The sequence below is a fragment of the Podarcis pityusensis genome, assembly GCF_964106645.2.
Source record: "Podarcis pityusensis genome assembly, chromosome: 14".
Taxonomy (NCBI): Eukaryota; Metazoa; Chordata; class Lepidosauria; order Squamata; family Lacertidae; genus Podarcis; species Podarcis pityusensis.
In genome coordinates, this window is record NC_138039.1 from 16,817,704 (window position 1) to 16,824,885 (window position 7,182).

Below are 7,182 nucleotides of genomic sequence, written 5' to 3' on the forward strand. Positions count from 1 at the left end.
CCTGCATGATGGCCATGTAGTGCAGGTGTAGGGAACCTTTGACCCTCAAGACATTGCTTAACTACATCTCCCATCAGCCCCTGCCAGCATGTCCAACAGTGATGGATGATGGGATTTGTGGTTCAGCAACATCTGGAGGGCCAAAGGTTCTCCATACCTAGTGCAGAGACCTTCCACTGCTTCTGGCAGCCTTTTCCAGAGCCATCTGAGGATGTCTGGGACTGAACCTGGAACCTTCTGCATAGAAGACATGTTCTCTACCACCGAGCTGTGGTGCTTCTGCCATTTGACAAGCGTTACGATGATTTGGGGACTGATTCTTTCTACCTACCCCTACCTCAGGTGCCATGTGCTGCTAGCTAGCAGGTTTAACTAACCCATCTTCAGTGATTACGCTTGTTACTTCACACATAGCAAGGCGCTAACATCTAGCGGCCAAGGAGGAAGAGAGACTTCCTGTTAGCTGTATGAAAAAATCTCAGCATCTTATGAGGAAAGGCTACTTGCGGACATGTTGTAAGAGCAGGAAGTTAGCTCATGATGAACAACCTGGACCTGAGTTATTTTAGCAAACATAGCAACTCCAAGACAAAGAAAGAAAACTCTGGGAGCTAAATGGATGAGGAAGACACACTGATAGATAGTATGATCTGGATCAGCTTGTACAAATACCTCCAGCTCAGGCTTTGTGTAATTTATACTAGGCTAGCTCAGATAAATAGGAACATAAACTGGCCTCAAAGCAGCTTGTACAAAAATTTGGAGTCAAACACAACTTACTGCAGCTTTATTTGGTTCAGGAAGGAATTGCTGCTGGGGGGCGTTTCAAAGGGTTGCACAGGGGACAGCAGAGAACCTGACTGGCCTCATACAAAACTGCTGAATTGTAGGGCTTGTCATGCCACACAAGGATTGAAAAATGAAAACACCCAGCTATGCACACAGAGCATATTCATTATTTGGTAGCATCTTCCAAGCCAGGGACATGTAAACTTTTCAGCCGGAGGGTTGTATTCCCTTCTGAGCAAGGGAGGCGGGGGCAGGGAGTGCTACTGGCAGGCGGGGCCAGAAGCAAAAATGGGTGGAGCAACAGGTGTAAACTTTTACACATGCTTCCACACCCTGCTTCTAGCCATCATCAGAGTTCAAGGGTGCATTTCCAGCCAGGTGAAAACAACCAGGTGAGGGGTGTTGTAAACAAAAATTGCCCTTTTCCCTTATGGGGTATCCAAGAGCCCATATAGAGTCCTTACATAGGTTCCCTATTGGTAGGAGAGAATAACAGAGGCCAACCCCAGAATATTGAGAAGCAAAGCAGCTAGTAAGCTTGAACTTTATTGATCTGTTGCAATAGGGTGCTCCCCTCACCTGCAGGAGCGGAGGAGGGACCTAGAAAAATGGCCCGTAAGGCCTTATAAAGACTTTTGAAATTGCCACCCTGTAGATCAAGCCCACCCCCAGAAACATCATATATACGTCACAGAAGGGGTGTAACCACCCCTCAGATACATCACATCTACATCACAGAAAAGGCGGTCTAAAACAGAAATTTTAATATTGTTTTTCTCCTGTCCTTGTTTATCTCCTGTCTGGCAGGTTACTTGATTGGATTGCCTGTGGAGCCTGGCCATTCTTTTGTAGTGATAAATACTTAGTTCCTGGGCCATGTCACAGGCTCACACCCTATTCAAACACAGACATACCCTTAAGACAGGATTTGTGAAGGAAAAGACAATGGGGAGGCTTTTCCACTTTGACTTTGCAGAGAAAACATTTGCTCAGTTTAGAAATCAAAATGGTTCCAGGTTGGCCTTCCTGTGCTGATCTATGTATGTGCTTGGTTGGTACACTTATGAACATTACCATATATCTAAGACCTAAAATTCCTATCACAGGGGCAAGGCCTGAGAAGAGAAAGTGTTTGGAGAATCCCAATGGACAGGAGGGTTGCATTTGCCTCCCATCCCCAGGCCTGAAATTCACCCCCATTCTGAAGATTATTTTTTTCTATCTCTTTCTTTCTCTCACACACACTTTCCAGTAGCAGTTTGAGAGTCACAGGGACACAGTAGGAACCTCTGTCTAGGGAGTTTCCAGGGAACCATATTGTTGTGAGCACAGGTGGGACAGAGTTTAAGCCTGCAGCTATAGAAACCACCTAGGCGGGAAAGAGGAATTTGTTCAGCAAGGTCAGGGAACAGCGAGGGTATGTTGTTGTTATTTAGTCGTTTAGTCGTGTCCGACTCTTCGTGACCCCATGGACCAGAGCACGCCAGGCACTTCTGTCTTCCACTGTCAACCGCAGTTTGGTCAGACTCATGTTTGTAGCTTCGAGAACACTGTCCAACAATCTCGTCCTCTGTCGTCCCCTTCTCCTTGTGCCCTCCATCTTTCCCAACATCAGGGTCTTTTCCAGGGAGTCTTCTCTTCTCATGAGGTGGCCAAAGTATTGGAGTCTCAGCTTCACGATCTGTCCTTCCAGTGAGCACTCAGGGCTAATTTCCTTAAGAATGGATGCGTTTGATCTTCTTGCAGTCCATGGGACTCTCAAGAGTCTCCTCCAGCACCATAATTCAAAAGCATCAATTCTTCGGAACAGCATATTTGCCTTTAGTGAATAACCTAACTAACTGTTAGGTCAAAATCACAGTTTCTGTTAGAGGAAGTGGGAAGAGCAAAGAAACATCCTGTTGTTTTCCTTTCTTTGAAAGCCTCTTCCTTCTGGAGAAGGTGTGTGAGATTTGCTTCAAGCGTCTACCAGCGCACAGTGGGAACTGAACCTGTAGGAGAAACAAGGAGAACATTCAGTCAGGAGTGAGAGGAATGGAGGACACAAAGCTGCAGCTGGAGCAGACCGTAGCAGCTAAATTGCTGATGGGGACAGATGGACAGCAGCACACAGCACCGCTGCTGAAATACGTGTACCGAAGAAATGAACCTATGTTGCCAATTCTTGTAGTAGACCAGTATAAAGTAAGCAGCACATAAGCGGCACACAAAACGCTACCAAACCATTCTACATTCTAAATCTTATATTAATACTCCAAAAATTGAGAGAGCTATGTACAAGATCTACTACAGAATCCACAAACAGAAAACTCATTCAAATTGTGTCCAAAAGGAAGATTCAGTCTTTAAAGTTCCTTTAGTCAGGCTCCTGTAGATATCAACAAAGGTAAGTTTGATCAAACGAAGTGTAGGTGATGTTATGTGGACCAGCTGCCCATATGCTACTGGGACCCGTTCAAGGTTCTTCTGTTGATATACAAAGCCCTGAACAACTTGTGCCCAGGATACCTTAAAGTTGCTGAGATTATCCAAGGAAGTATTATCCCCTGTGTTCCAGGGGCTAACTGGCCTCAACCAGGAGCCAGACATTTAGTAACAGTGGTCCTATAAGATGATAAGCAGATCCTGCTGAATCAGGCCAGTGGCCCAACAGGAGTCCAGCATCCTGTTCTCACAGTAGCCCACAAGCAGGACCTGAGCTGTGGAACACTCTTCCAACAGAGACTCATCGGGCACCCTCGCTTTTGACTCCCAGGAGTCTCCTGAGGACTTTTATATGCTGTCAGACCTTTGCAGCTGTTTAATTTTTATTATTGATTAGCCGGTCACCTTAACAATCCTGCATTAAAAATAAATAACAATAAATTGTGTTTTATGTGGTAACATGGTACACTGCCTTGGTGTGATACAATATGGAAATATAGAAACACTTTTATAAACAACACAAACACCTATTTCCTTAGAGGATCACTTGGATCACCTGAAAAGCAAGGCCCTGATTAGCCAGTTGTTGGTGGCAGTCCAATTAAGAACGTGACAGCTAGTGTCACCTCTAGGCAGCCTTTCCCAGAGCCATCTGAGGCAGACTGAGCTCAGTGAGGCAGTGCTCTGTTCATCTTAATAAACCAGTCTCCACTAGCTGGGTCTGACTCCCTCATGACCTGCTTTTAAGCAGGCATTTAACAGAGTGATGTCCCAGCAGATGCTTTGTAATTAAGGCTTTTTGCTTCTGTGATAACAACAACTAGAAAAGGCTCCATGCTCTCCTCCTATAAACCAGAATTGGGCATACAGAATGTACTTGCTTCCCTAGTTGGGTCTCGATTAGCTCCAAATATATTCTGGCTTGGGGTGTCTAGGGTCTTCAACAGGGGTCTTTTCTCTACCACGATAGATCCTTTAGTAGGTGACTGCACCTAAGACCTACATGCCAGCCGTGTTCTTTACCACTCTACATCATCTCCCTTGCCTCCCACAATGGCTGTAGTTGCACACATACCATAGTTTAGTGTGATGTGCACAAGCTGGAATGACAACTAGGTAGACCTAGCCTCCTGTATTCCCCCCTTCCTTCTTCCTGTGCCGCACCAGAGAAGGATTTGGGAAGCTTTTCCCGTGTTGTCTGGACCTACAAACTGTGGTTGCACATTAAACCAACTTTAATCAATGTTTTCTAAAGTTAGCTTTTTTAACTCACCACAATTCCCCATGGGGCAATCTGTGCTTAACAAAAACAGAAGTGAAACCTTCTAAGCTTCCCCCAAAAGACAGAAGCCGAGAGGAGATGCACGTACCCCATGGACTTGATTTGGGCTTGTTTCAGCTTATTCATTCATAAATATATTTGTATACTACAATTTCATATTTTTTTAAAAGCAATTTACAGCAATCTTTCATAAACAATAAAAACCAATAAAACAGAAAAAACAGATAACCAACTAAAAATTGCAGAAGGTGTTTAGCTTAATTGTCTGCATAAGCCTGGTGTCAAATAAAACCTTTCAGCAAATGTTTAAAGGTCAATATGGAAGACACCTGCTGAATCTCTATTGGAAGAGCATTTCCTAGGGCTGCATCAGGAAAGAAAAAGAAAAAAAGATGGGGGGGGGGGGTAGGAGAGGCAAAGTATCTTTCTAGGTGGGGAGCTGGGTCTCCCAAGTTGTTGTGTCCAAATCTGAGGCACATCAGTGGCCTGAAAACTATCAGCCAATATGTAATCATGTTTCTAAAAAGTTGGTCTATGCAGCCTGGCATAATGATAAGGGGAAGGGGAGGAATCAGATGCATTGTCAAAACTGCATATAAAATGTGTTTATTAAGATAATTTCACACTAAAATGCTGGTGAATTTTCATGAGGATTAAAAAATTTTTAAACACAAATTACTGCAAAATGTGGAGAACTGAATTCTATGGGATAACCAGCCTGAAATAGCCAACATACAAATTTATACTTAATACGTGAAGGGGTTAAGACCATAGAGTAAGGTGTCCTGCCAGGCTTAGCTCACCTTGGAATGGACTAGATCAGGCATAGGAAAACTCTGGCCCTCCAGATGTTTTAGAAAAAACTACAATTCCCATCATCCCTAGCTAACAGGACCAGTGGTCAAGGATAATGGGAATTGTAGTCTCAAAACATCTGGAGGACCTGAGTTTGCCTATGCCTGGACTAGATAATAAAGCCTTTGTTCCTCTCCCAGTCTATTCTATGAACTCAGCATGTGAAGAGGCTTTTAAGCTGCCCCTACTGAGTTGCTATACCACTAATTTAGAAACTTTCACCATTTTGCAACTAAGCCAGGTTTTACTGCTTGTGCAACTTTTCTGACTTATGTATGGAAAAGCACATGAATCTGACCTTTGGAGAGTTTTAAGTAAACCATTTATAACTTACCAAACATGTGGTCTTTTTCTATGCTAGGAGAAGAAGAGAGTTTTGGAATTCAGAAGGGCATATTTTAAAGGTCTAATAGCCTATATTTCCACGTTTGCTGCGTATTTTGTGATTTTAAATCTCTGCTGGAGTTCTCTCACTAAAGAGTACTTGTCCCAAACCTCGATCTTTGCATCCAGGAAGTCTCCCTTCTATATCCCTATTTTTTCCTTGAACCAACAAATTCAAGTCTGACAAAATTAGAAACTGAGAGAACCAAAAGTTAGTGATCCTTTCATCCTTAGAACCAACTCAGTTTATGGTTGAGTGTAAAGCTGTATCCATAAGATCCACATACCAAGTATTTTTTAAAAAATATTTTTTTATTAAAGGCTGTTTTTGTGCAACAAAACAAACAGATAAACAGGGAACGGTACATCTATTGTCTCGACTTTCAATTCTTGGTCTTTTTCAGTTTGTTTACATTTAGTGAGAGACACTTTTGTCATAGGCTTCTTGCAGTTGGGGTTGGGGGGGAGAGAGATGGGGGTATTGTTCTTTCATTCGGTTGCCTACTGTTAGTGTAGGGGTTTGTGTCTGCATCACATGGGTAGGTCCTTTGCTTATGCATTTGTTTATTTTTATTGATAATGCGAGATATCGGGGGGGGGGGGCGGTTCCTGAACTTTGTTGGTTGCATTCAGTTGATTGCAGTGTAAGCAACACAGCAAGTTGAGCAGAGGAGGACTTATAAAAGATGTGTGTATGTGTGTGTCACTGACTTAAGGAGTTCATATTTTATGATGTGGTGTTTCCCCCCCTACTTGCTTTTCACAGTAAGATGTCCAAATCCTTGATGGCTGTTGTGTTGGCACCTCCCTCAATGTTTGTTAGAAGGGAACAAAGAAGTGAAAGGCAATAGCAGAGATGCTTCCAACAGGTTCCAAAATGCATATTTTGCACACACAAGAGTTGGTGCCTCTAGACTCCACTATTTCACAAGAAGAAGTCAAATGTATACCAGAAATTAAGGTTTGTGTAATTAAAGTGCTTTGTCACCCTAGTGCAACAAATCCACTTTGTGGAGCGGGAAATATTTTTCGCTGCTAGGAAAGTGATGGGGAAATGCACTGAAAAATGCAACAAATGATTAAATGGAAAGATGCCCCACAAGCAAATCAGGTTGGATGCTCAACAAACAGGTCAGTTGAAGGAGCCCAGCAGCCCCAAATGAAAATCAGAACATGCTCACCATATGCTGCTGTCTAAAATTCATCAGTGATTTCAGACCTGCAAAGGAAAACAGGAACAGGTTATTTTGCACTACCCTAGGGTAGTGGGCTGTATGTGCATGCATGTATGGTAAAGGTAAAGGACCCCTGGATGGTGAAGTCCAGTCAGACTTGACTATGGGGTGCCGGCGCTCATCTTGCTTCAGGCAGAGGCTGGATGTACTTAGCCACTGCCTCATTGTGGTTAAGTTCACCATGCAGTGGGTGATGTCAAAACCATGCGAGAT

General features: G+C 43.4%; 1 long non-coding RNA gene across 1 annotated transcript; it reads left to right on the top strand.

The window, feature by feature from the left end:
* The first annotated feature begins 283 nt into the window (after positions 1-283).
* LOC308463561 lies at positions 284-2,778 on the top strand. Its single transcript, XR_013979612.1, has 3 exons — positions 284-1,193; positions 1,903-2,210; positions 2,581-2,778. It is a non-coding gene; the product is annotated as an uncharacterized lncRNA (long non-coding RNA).
* The last annotated feature ends 4,404 nt before the right edge of the window (positions 2,779-7,182 follow it).